Source organism: Excalfactoria chinensis, chromosome 9 (assembly GCF_039878825.1).
Source record: "Excalfactoria chinensis isolate bCotChi1 chromosome 9, bCotChi1.hap2, whole genome shotgun sequence".
NCBI lineage: Eukaryota > Metazoa > Chordata > Aves > Galliformes > Phasianidae > Excalfactoria > Excalfactoria chinensis.
This window is the reverse complement of record NC_092833.1, coordinates 2,214,352-2,226,419: the sequence shown is the minus strand read 5'-3', so window position 1 is coordinate 2,226,419 and position 12,068 is coordinate 2,214,352. Positions and strand designations below refer to the sequence as shown.

Below are 12,068 nucleotides of genomic sequence, written 5' to 3'. Positions count from 1 at the left end.
CGTGTGATTTATTTAGAACATACAAGCTGCCTTATGGGAATTGTGTGACTTCATTTGCGTGGTGAGTCAAAGAGTCAACTGCGTGACCTGGCCGATGCAGTTTCAGTGGGGCAGGTAACAGCACTTGGGGAAGCAGTTGAAGTGTCGACCACAGGTGAAATCTGATTAGCATCAAAACATTGGCAAGTTTTTTTTGTGTGTGTGGTTTGGAAGCTGCCTATCAGAAGCTCCAACACAAGGCCGGTGTTTTCCTTCCAGCAGTGCAGCTCATCTCCAGGAAACATCTCTTCCTTTTCAGTGCTAGAGCTCATGAAATCATACAGTGCCAGAGGAAGTGTCACATCCTGAGCTTGCCACCTTAGCACCTCGACTTCGAGATGATAGATTTTTACCACTTAAAACACTGTGTGCCTGTAGTTAATACCCACTCCCTTGTACCTGTTGATGTGGCACGAGCCTTTAAATGGAGAGGAAAAAAGAGGCCAGGAAATACTGAGAGATTCAGAGTGAGCACAGCTCCTGCTGTGGTGTCAGAAGCCCTGAGCAGTGTGACAGCCCAGCTGAGCTGTAAGAACGGCACGATGCCCCGGCACCACTGGGATCCTGTCTGTCACTGACTCACTGTTGTAAGAGCATTATATTTTACAATTAGCTTCGTGGCTGTCTTGTGACACGGGAAGCTATTGAGTCAGCTGGTTAGTGTTCACTGGGCTGAAGTCTGCTTGTACTTGAATGCTTATCTTGATGGCAGCGTGGTACAGGTGGTGGTAGGGGTTTTCTTTGTCTGATTGAGAAAGTGCCTTAAGATGGGAGGAGATTCTGTCTGGAGTTTGTATGTACGCAGTAACATGCTGCTGAACGTTTCTAGGGGCTGATAGCATTGATCTTTTGAGTTAATTGCATTCTCTTAGGTTGACTGGGGGTTCTGAAACCTCCCTGCCTTTCATAGGCTTTAAAACCTGCTTACGGATAGAGAAGAGTTGAAAAGCAGCGCTACCACGAAGAACTGATGCTTCTTTAGGGGGTACGTATCTATACAAATAAAGGAGACTTAAGCAGAAGTGCCAGCTAAGTAACACTTGGTGACAATATGTCTTTGAGAGATAATTGTGTTCTTTGGGTATTATCAAGTGCAGACAAATGTGTATTCCCGGGGGGTGTGACAGTATTAAGAGAACTCCACCTCTTGGAATTCCTTGATTGCTTTTCAGAAACATTTATGCAGGAGGGAATGGTGTCTAGTTTGCATTCTATCGTGGAAGCTAATGAGTTTGTTTTTTACTAATTAACTGATGGCAGTCAAGAGAGGCTTTACTGTTGTGCTGTACGTGCTGCTCTTTTTAGCTTTTTTAAAGGCGTTTTTGTGAATGCTGAAATTACTGACCGGTGTCCTCACTTCTGAATCCATTCGGGACTATTTGAGTTGTTCCAGAACTGTTGATGAGTAGTTTGCAGCCTTAATATCTGTGGAAAATATTCCTGCAGGCTTTGATAATCCCTGTCGTGTGCTCAGAGGCTCGAGGCAGGGGCAGGAAGGCATTGGGATGACCTTCTGAATTCCCTTCTGGCTTTGCTTTTCTGTAATTCTGACACTTTCTGATACGGTTTAATTACAAGAGCGGCTATTAGAATATGATTACTGCCGTCTAATTGGAGACATCTTGCAGCTTTCTATCAAAAATAAGATTTGAGTCATCTGCTTCTTCAAAATGAATAGTGCCACAATAACCACCTCCCCCCCGCCCGAGTGTGAGCACACAGGTCAAATTAGAAGATGATGCTGTCCTTGATGTAGGCTTTTATACTCATGCTCTGCTGTTACCTATGGCTTAAGCTGGTGTCATATGAGTTTGGTCTTTAGCACGAGCAGATTTTCATGCTATTGCTATTTTATTTTACGGTAAAACAGCCCATGTGTTTGTCCCTATAAGGACTCTTCAGGAAGAGTTGAGTTGAGGATTGACCCAAACTAGAAACAGCCAAAATGCTGTGTGTGCACAGTAAGAGCTGTGCTCCTTCCTCAGCAGCCTGCAACTGCTGTTGTTCTCAGGGCAGCGTTCATTTAGAAACAGAAAGCGTGTTTCTTAGTTTGAAATAAACAATGGCAATTTGGTTTTTGAGTCCCTTGTTTGGAGAGTTGTAGCCGGTGTTTCTTAGAAGAGATGCTACAAAAATGACTCGCTGTGGATATCAAATATGCTCCCCAGCAGCACTGTGCATGGTGTGCTGCCATCCCGATGCCTGAGCGCTGCTGGCACCTTGCACTGCTGTTGTACAACTGGGGCAAAAGGTATTTCTCTCATTACGCTTTGCTTCCATTGCTACGTGTAAAACATGCACGTCACTGCTTCAGGAGATCGTAGTTCTTGTAGTATGTGTCAAAAGGTTTATTTTGGCTGATGCGTTTTGTTTTGGAATTACCAGCAGCATAACCATCTGACTTTATCAGACATAATCTATGGGCAGAGGAAAAGCAATAGAAAAGCTTGTTTGCAGAGGAATAGGATTTTAGGAAGGAAAACCTGGCAACTTTTATTCCGTATAAGCAGGATCTTTGGGGTGCTGCCATGCAGTGAAGGTAACGTAAGCGAGCTCTGGGAAGTGTCTCCCACACGATTTGTGAATGCATCACTCTTCTAACCTGTAACACCTGCTGCTCAAGTCCTCGGTTCCTGCTCAGCAGAGGTTGACAGTGAGGGAGGAACTTTGTGGGGGGATTTAAAGAGGGGGTTTGTCATGGAGGGCTTTGCTCAGTATCTTGTTAGAAAGATGTTGGGGAAGTGAAGTTCATCTCTCAAAAGCTGACCAAGAGAAGCTGTGGATGTCCTGCCCCTGGAGGTGCTCCAGGCCAGCTTAGATGTGGCCCCGGGCAGCCTGAACTGGAGATCCAGCCCACAGCAGGGGTAGGAACTGGATGGTCTTTGAGGTCCCTTCCAATGCAGCCGTTCTAGGATTACCAGGTTTCCCTGGTGGCCAGGTGAGATGGGCTTTTCTCTGTAGATATCAAGGATAATAGTCAACAGTGAAGGAAGCTTCTTGAAAATACTCAGTTTTCTAAACAAGTGTTGTTCTGTATGCAGTCATATAGGTTTGTAATCTCTAAGAAAAGCAGTATATTGACTCATCAGTATTGACTAATACGTTTCCGTTTTACATCTCTAATTGACGTTGGGCAATGTTTAAGCTCTGCTCGCGCAGTAGCAGGGTGGAGCTGGAGTAAACAGCATTCTGCTGGGAGCTGCCTCCATTCACAGGGCACTGACACTGCTGTGCAGCACACACCCCACATGTCACAGCAAGGGATCAGCATCCCCAGATCCAAGAAAGCCTCTTTATTGCAGGGATGGGGAATATTTCCAGTAGAACTTTGTAGCCATAGCGCAGGGTCGTACTGTAGGGAGGGTGACAAACCTATGAGTGTATTGAAGTTTGGAATTCTCTGAAAGACTTTTTGTCTGTTTTCTTCATTCTTGTCACTTAGAAAGACACGCTGATGTGTTTGTTCCTTCACACCTGGATGCGTCTGCTTTTATCTAGCTTAAAAGAATTCTCTTTACTTTCATTCTTGCTGGGTGACTCCGTGTACATGTTCTGCACACATCTGAATGAACAAAAAACATAGTGGCTATGTAAGCATGGATTTATGATGCATCTTCAGCAGAAGATGATATTTTCCCTTTGGGACTGGCTGCACAAGGCTGCTTGCTTGCCGTAGGAACTGCACTGCTTTGCTGCAGTTGGGTCATTAGGTTGGCTATGAGGATGAGTTGTGCCCTCATTGATGTTGGCTGTCATCCTTGGTGTATTTTCTGGGGCTGAGAACTTAACTGTTGCAAATCTGGGAGGAAATTTCAAACCTGTGTTTCAGAACGAGCAGTTCTTGAGCTCTTTAGTGAACGAGGAGAAGGGTTGTCGACCATGAACACAGAGCTTGAAATCTCCTGAGGTGTTATTTTTAACTGGCAGAAATCCTTACAAGCACTAGAAAGTCATAGTGCTGCAGAAGTTACTGCAACTTGTCCCTAACTTGGAGCATTGTGGAATCGTGCTTCCAAGATTTATGTCAAAACAGAAAATTTGGCTTTTCATAAGGTCTGTAGTTTTGCTAACCAAATTTAACAGTCCAAGCTGTTGAATAATTTGAGTGTTTAACGAGGCTGTGAATTCTGATAGCTGCACGTTCTCCTGTTGTAGAGCCTGGCTTCCTCAGCTAAACTTCTGGAGATGGTAACCTCTGAGTTTCCCTTGGTAGTTCTATGCAGTAACTGCATTAAAGGAAAGCTGGGAGCTTTTATTTTAAATGTTATGAAACAAAGCTAGTTCCTTTCTCTAGCCCAGCTGTTGGAGGCAGGTCAGATAAGTGAACTCTGTCCCTCAGAGATGATTCAGTTCTGTTAGTTGGGTTGGTATTTCTCTGTGTGAGTTGGGCTGGTATTAGCTGCTTCCTGATTTCCTACCTGCTGTCTCTGATAGCTGTTAGACAGTTGTGATTTGCAAACCCCTAGATGCTTTGCAGGAGAGGTACTGATTCCTAGATAGAAATACCAGCTGTTTCTAGGGTTGGTCTTAGTTGCTTCTGGTGCCTTGTGAGGTTGTTATGAAAAGAGCCTGGGCAGATCTTTGGAAGCAATCTAGATCTTCCCCCTTTGATTCCTATGCTGCATAGCATTTCCTAGTGTGGATTGAGGGGTTGAGGTGAAACTTCCCCCTCTCTGCCCCAAAATACATGCTACAATAGGAAAACACAGCGGCTTAAAGTTCTGACTCTCACTGCTGATGGTTCTCCTAGTGCAAGCACGCGTTGTCTTTGCCCTTAAGTATGTCTTCCTGTGCTCTGCCCCAAAGGAACTCATCTGTCTTGGTGTTCTAGGCCTCATGTGGCTTACAGATCAGATGTGAATCCTTTTGTGACTTTGAAACAGAGACCAAACGTGTGAACTATCAGTAGAAACAGAGCTGATCTGGGGGGACTGTGAAAGGATTCCATACAGCAACTTTAGATGCAGCATCATTTTGGAATTACTTACGCGGAGTTTGCATGTCACAGTGGTTGGTTCTATTCTTGGGAGGAGGCTGTGAATTAGAGGTTGCTGTTTTGCTTGTTTGTTTACTTTTCCTAAGTTGTTCTCTTGTAAGTGCAGTGACATCTTGGTAGAGAGGAGGTGTGCATCTGAATGTCACAGATGTGTTCTGGCCTGTACTGTGTCTTGGTGGTGTGTTGTTATTTTTGCTGTTTCAAGTGAAAGCTAACCCTTGATCTTGAGTATTTTGAGTATTCAGGGTAAAGAGCCTGGCTAGCTTCAGACTTTGCTGATCTTAGCAGTGTTTTTCCCCCTCTGTCGCACTGTCCTTGATGTAGTGTGCTCAGGAAGAAGCAGAGATTTTCATCTGAGGATAAGCTGGGCAGAAGTTCCTTTTGAAGCAAATTAGTTCCACATCCAGTTTAGGCAGTGTGTACATTGGGTTTGAGGTGGTGAAGGAGAGAGCACCAGCACAGTGCTAGCACAATTGCAGATACAGTGCTCAGTGGGTTGGTTGGTTGATTGTCTTGTTCACTCATGTGAGTTGTCTCTGCACTGGTAGAGTTTAACAAGGCAGCTGTATCACTGAACTTTTTGTATTGTCATCAGAACTGCATCTTAAGTGCCAGAGCCCAGAGCAGAAATAAAGGTTTGGCAGAAAGCAAGTTCATCAAATAAGTGGAGACCTTATGGATAAGTTCAGAAACTGCCTGTACCTCAGCTCCTTGTGCTTGTTAAGAGGTGATGGAAGGTAAAAAATAACCAAGCAGTTTTTCCCTTTACTGAATGGGATGTGATGAGCTAGAAGGGAAGAATTCACAAGTGCGGTGTGGTCATGCTTGTGAGCTTGTTTATTGATTACCCCCCCACACCGCTGTGACTCAGTGTGTGGCTCCCATCGGTTATTGGCCCAGAGATGTAATCATTGCGTAGGGTGCCAAGTTCTCTCCATCCGATGTAGCAGGAATCAACTTGGATTCATGGGAGCTGATCTCAGAATAATGTATGTGTTAATCTTTGTGTCATGCTGGTGGGATCTCAGAGGAGTTGCAGATGGCAAAACAGCAGTGCTCATGCTGCTCATGGTGCATGTGGTTGTGGGTCTCTGCCCTCCTGTCAGGAGAATGCACAGAAGAGAACCCAGAGCCATTAAACTACCCTTGGCCATGTGTCATCTCGGCTAGTTTTGAAGTAACTGTTGGAACTGAGGTGAATTGTACAGTACCCTAACAAAAAGAGCCTTTAATTGTGAGCTCCCAAATCTCTTCTTTTGGAAGGGAAGCCTTGACAGACACAGCATGTCAAAGCAGAGACAAGTAGTTCCTTATGCTCCAGAGTGGCCAGTAGGAATTGTTTAGGTAAGATGGACACCCTCTGACGTGTCTTCTCACTTCTAAAAAGTCAGTGGTTTTAAGGTGTTCCTGTGCAATGTCTGGACTGTTGTTTAATAGCCCATTAACATAATGTTTTAACTTTGTCATTCCTCAAGTGATCTTTTTTCCTGTACAGTTTCGGTTTATTAATGATCCTGTCATTCTTCAGATAAATTGCATGGAGTGCTATGATGGGTTTTCTTAAGTGGAACTGAGCTGAGCATTGCAGGTTTCATGCAGGCCACAAAACTTGGTCTCCAAAAGAACTAAGGGAACTGTAGGCAAAATATTGTTGGTTTTCTTGAAGTTATTTTAAAAAGCAATACCAGAGTTCTTTCTAATGAAAATTGCATCATTCTTGTAGTTCAACCATTCTCAGCTTCTCTTAAATAGAAACCACCTCCCAAAAGAGCGAATGCATTTACATCTGTGTCTAGTACTGATGCTTACCATTGTCAGCCTCCTTCCTTAAGTAATTAACTCATGCAATAGATGATCTCTTTTCCTTGTGCCCATTGCACCAACTTTCTGTCTTAGAAACAGAGCCCTGATGCTGCAGTGCTGGTGGCGTTTCTGCACTCATGCAGTTTCTGAGCTAAAACTTCATGCAGTTGTACATAGATACTGAAACATTGCATGCAGACCATATTGCAGTGTGTGAAGGCAGAGATTAAACTGCAGGGAACTTTTTGCCTCCTTTTTTTGCCACTTCCTCTCCTTTCAAAATTAACCCCTAAATGCATATTAAAAAAAAACAACAAAATAACCAAAGAAACAAACCTGATAGGAAAGGCAAACCTCTGGAAAGGAATGGGAATAAAACGTACAGAGGAACAGAAATAGTTACAAAGGAGACTTTGGCTTTTGCATTTTTGCTTCCAAGGGTGAGTGGAATGGCGCGCACATAATTGCAGCCTTTATTTGTCATATGTGAAATGTTCTGGGTTTTGTGATGATGTGGTGAAGCCATCTGGGCCATCAGGGCACTGACTACAATGCCGGGTTATGAGAAATGTGTTTGACCTTCCACCTGGCCAGAAGTGGGAGTTCTGTTTTACTGCATTTCTTAAAGCTTTTGAAGCAAGTTCTTTCTTTTTATGTAGTGTGTTTGAGATACCAGTTACTGTGTGTGTGTGTGTGTGTGTGTGTATGCATCTATATTTAAGTTTACCAAGGAATGGGTGAGGCATCTGCATGCTTCTCTGTATACCATATTGCTGTATAGCACTAGGGTTTGTGTGGAAATGAATGGGTGGGGTAACTCCAAACAGCACACCAGGGAAAGAAGCTGAGTCATAAGATTTCCTTGCATATGGAGAAAGAAGTAGGATTTCAGATACTAAGCATTAGTACTAACAAGCTTTTGTGCTTGTGCTGGATCTCTAAACCTCCTAAAGCATAGCAGCCTCCTTTTAAAACAATTCTTACTTAGTTTCTGCAAAAGCTTTGTGGCAGCATGTTAAACTGCAATGAATGAAATGATGCACGAGCACCAAAGCAGAGCACAGTCTGGGGAGGCTGCAGTGGGTGAGCAGGGGCTAATGAAAGCGGCTGCCCTGTCTCCCCAGCAGGATGCAGTTGCCTTCTGGAGAAGCAGGCTCTGGAGGAGGAAGGAGGATCAGTAAAGTAATTGAATGGCAAGAGAGAAGTCTGCTTAATGAAGGGAATCAGCTGGTGCTCAGTGCTAAAGAAACAAGCAGGGCTGTGAACTGCTAGGGACTTAATTAGATGGAACTTTTCACAAAGGGAGAAGCTGTCTCGTATTATGTGTTTCATTCTTACATAGACATTTATTTTCCGATTCTCCGTCTTTTCTGAATCTATTGAATTGGGCTCTTCTGTTCTCTCAGTTGTTCATCCTGTTACAGCGGAGAATGTTCAGGGTTTTCATTTTTCTCTGAAAGAAACTGTAATTCGGAGATGATTATTATTTTTTTTTTCTGAGTTTTCATTTGAAATGGGTGAGAACCACGAATAATGCTGTAGTGCAGGACTGGGAAACTGCTTCAGAATCACCCTAAGGCTCCTGTGTGCTGCGGAGTTAATAGAATAAGTTAATGGTGGATTTTAAGGAAGATGCTGCTGTTTAATGACGAGCAGGAGACAGCACATGAGATGAACATGCCTGTATTGCATGAAGACAGTGTATGTATGAATTTGTTCCTAGCAAGATGCTAGAGCAGTCCAGGCTGTTCCAATACTGGAGCTGTTGAGCAGATCCTGGTGAGAATCACTGGTTCTTTAGGCACCCGGTATGCTGAGCTGTGACTTCACATGTGTGAGATTGCCAGCTTAGTCCTTGAGTCCGTGCTTTAAAATTGCCTTGAAAGTGCAGCAAAAGTGCCTTAGAGTTGTAGTGTGCTCCTGCAGCAGTTGATGTGCCACTAATTGCTATTTACAACCGTGGCCATTTTGTTAATGGCATAGTTCTGCAGGCAGAGCCATGGTTGTACCGAACAGTTCACTCTGAAGCTACGAAGTAGTTGGAGGTGTGGGGTATGCTTTATCAGTCCCATTTCCTGAATGACAGGGAGGTTTTGCCTTTGTTTTGTATTAACAGGTTATAAGAAGTGTTTGAGTGAGAGATGTTCATGCTCCAGCTTGGTTAGCTCACCAAAAAGAGAAGTGAGGAATAGTTCAGGTTCAGTGCCTGGACTCTAGAAAGCCACTTTATTTTGTGGAAAATGCTTATCCAGAACCAGGGTATGGGAAGACACAGCAAGCAGCAGGAAATGAAAAACATGGAAGATGTTTTAATGATGAATGTGAGTACCCAGTTTAAACCATATCCTGAAGGAATGATGCACACTGTCCTTGGGCAGCTGCTCTTGTGCAGCTTATGGTAGTGCAGCAGTTTGGGGAGGAGGTAGGGGAGAGATTGGGGTGCAGCTGTTTTGGGGCCATGCAGGGTCCAGCAGCTGGCAGTGCTGGGCTGTGGGGTGGCACTGGGCACTGTCTGCCTGTGCAGAACCTACAGGAAGGATTGCTACAGCTGCCTGCCAAAAGAAGTGGTGATATTTTGTCATCCTGTGCGGGAAGGCTGCATCGTTAACACCAGCTTCTGTCTTTGAAGTTCTGGAGTATTTTTTTCCTGAAGAGTATGGCAGCTTGCATAAAAACTGGTTCCTGGATCAAAGCAGTGGCTGTCGGGCTCCCTCTGATCACCAGGAATGTCTGAGTGGAGCAGTGCTTTTAAAAATGCAGCATTTCTCTCTATTTCTGATCTTGTTACTCCATCCAGCCTTCAGAGTGGTGATTTCTAAGTGACCTAACAGTAAGGCACGATAAAGCTGATCTATGGTGATGGTGTTTTTTGTATTGGCTTTCTGAGGTCCTTAATGCAGGAGGTACACAACAAAAGAACGAGTTCTTGGGATAATTCAGTTCAGTTCTATAGGGACAAATGTGCTCCTGCTCCATCAGACTAGTAGTACAAACATACCTTTCCTCAGTAAGAGGCAGCAAGTTTTGTCAGTAGTAGGTTGGTGAACTGTTGGTCACAAGGTGGACTTCTGATTGTGGGCATTTTGTCTTTGCAAATGCATTAACTTATGTAATTGTATATTTATTGAAGACAGTCCCCATGTGCTGCTAGCACTGCTGTATGAACAGGGGAAGGAATGGGGTAGAAGTGGAGCCTCCCCTGGTTACATGGGCTCCTTTGCCTTGGGAACCCAAGTGGTTGGCCCTGTTGAAGTTATGTTAGGTCTTGAGTGGTTTTCTCCTTGCTCTGACCATGTACTACCTGGATGCTGGATGTGCATTTTCAGTGGGCCTGAGTTTGTTACCATGCAGCCACAAGGGGCCTGAAGGGGTTTTTTGTTCCTCCCTCCTCATTAATAAAAGCAGTCACCCAAACTCTCCTGATGTGAACAAAGCAGCAGGCTCTAGCTGAACACTTAATGTACCGCAGTCTATTTTAAGGGAAGCAAGAGTAATACCATGTAATATTGTGAGCCCTAAAATAGAACAAGAAATTAAGGTTAGCATACCTGGCTGTTTCACAACATGGGCAATGAGATTTTTCTGTACGGCACTTGGGTAGCATTGGTTGAAAGACCAAGAAGGCAGCATGTATGTTAGCAGGCATTAAGCATGGCACAGCCAGCCATCCTGCAGAGGTGTTGGTGCGGCCTCCCCTGCAGTGTACTGTGCAGTTCTGGGCTCCGTGACTTAACAAGGAGCTTAATTAGAAACAGGAATACGTGCTTCTTACATCATGCTTCATTTAAAGCAAAACCAAAGGTTCCCACTGCTGAGTAACCATGGCTTGTATTCTAACACTTGTACTATTATATGGGCAGCATGGTTTCTTACCCTTCACACAAGATCCCAAGTGAAACAGTAAAGACTCTGGGCTACTGTATCTATTTTTTGAGAACTGAAATATATTCAAAGAGAGAGATTTTGCTTGTCATGCTCCTGTATTTGCTCCTGCAGCAACTTCTTGGAGCAGGGTTGTCCTCTAAGAGAAACAGGTGTTTTTAAGCATTATTTGCTTAGTTACAGATAATAATAATAAATGTTTGATATGGAGCATATGAAATGGGATTTAATTTCTTTGTGTGATCAGTAACAACACACAAAGCAAAGTGCAGGTGGATCCTGCTGCACAGCAGGGCTGGGATTCCTGTGCTGGTGAAGCAGGGGCCTGCTGTCCCATGGTGCCCAGATGCCCAGCTGTGCTGGTGCAGCTGAGCTCATGGCTGCAGCTCTGTTGGCTGCATTCTGTGCTGCTGTTGGACAGCCCCATTGGGTTTGTGGAGTCCTGAAAGGTTTCTGCCTGTGGCTGCAACACCAGTACTTTGAGGACCCTCTGTTTGTTGGCTTTGCCATGCTTGAATATTGGTGAAATGAAAGGCATGCCTGAGGAGTACAGGGACTTGTAAAATCCTGCCCATGGACCCTTCCAACAAACAGCTGAAGGCAGGGAGCTCTGGGAAGGTGAGGGAAAGCAAAGGAGCTCAGCAAAGCACCGAGCCATCCATGGACTTGCTGCAGCTTCTGGGTTCCCTTTGTAAAGCTACAATTAAAACTTTGTAAGGAGTTGACAAGAAATCCAGGTGCTGGGGATGTGAAGCAATTACCATGTGACATGATGTGAGGTCTGTTCTTCAGTTATTCACAGAAAGTGTCATTTGATGTTGTTTCCTTTTTTTCACTCTGCAGATGTGGGTGGTGGCAGCTCCTTCTGATCTCACACAGATATTGGCATTGTCTATTGTTGCAGGGTGGTGGTGTGGCTTTGCTAGGCTGAGGAGGGAACAGCTGGTGCGTGTTCTCAGAGCAGCCTTAAGCACATCTCTGCGAGACAAGGGGTTGCCCGGCTTTTTTGGCAGGATGGGCACAGGTCTGTCAGTGCAGTTTTGCTGCAGGGTTGGTTGGATCTTCAGTCTTGAGGCCTCAGAGGGTGTTCCTGACAGTGCTGCCGCATTCCTTCTGGTAATACAAGTGGAAAAGAAATACTGTTTATTCCGTTATCTACAATAAATGAAACACCTCGAAGCAAAATGCCACTGTTGGTAACGGAGGGTGTGGATTGCCTTCTTCCTTGCCTTGTTTTCTAAATTGCTTATGAGAAATTCATTCAGAAACATACCTGATTTGGGAACAATGCTTAGTATAAACGTCTGCTACTATTAATCGATTATCTTCTGATAGATCTGCTGGTGGA

General features: G+C 44.4%; 1 protein-coding gene across 3 annotated transcripts in view; it reads left to right on the top strand.

Moving 5' to 3' along the window:
- Nucleotides 1-12,068, top strand: part of CAB39 (calcium binding protein 39) — a 33,506-nt gene that overhangs the window by 842 nt on the left and 20,596 nt on the right. Inside the window, exon 1 of one of the 3 annotated variants that reach the window (XM_072344995.1) lies at nt 706-1,024. The exons of 1 other annotated variant lie outside the window; for it this stretch is intronic. The gene's annotated coding sequence lies outside the window, so the exon portion shown is untranslated. Of the gene's footprint in view, nt 1-705; nt 1,025-11,641; nt 11,837-12,068 lie in introns of those variants that run through there. One more of the 3 variants, XM_072344996.1, reaches the window with a different exon arrangement.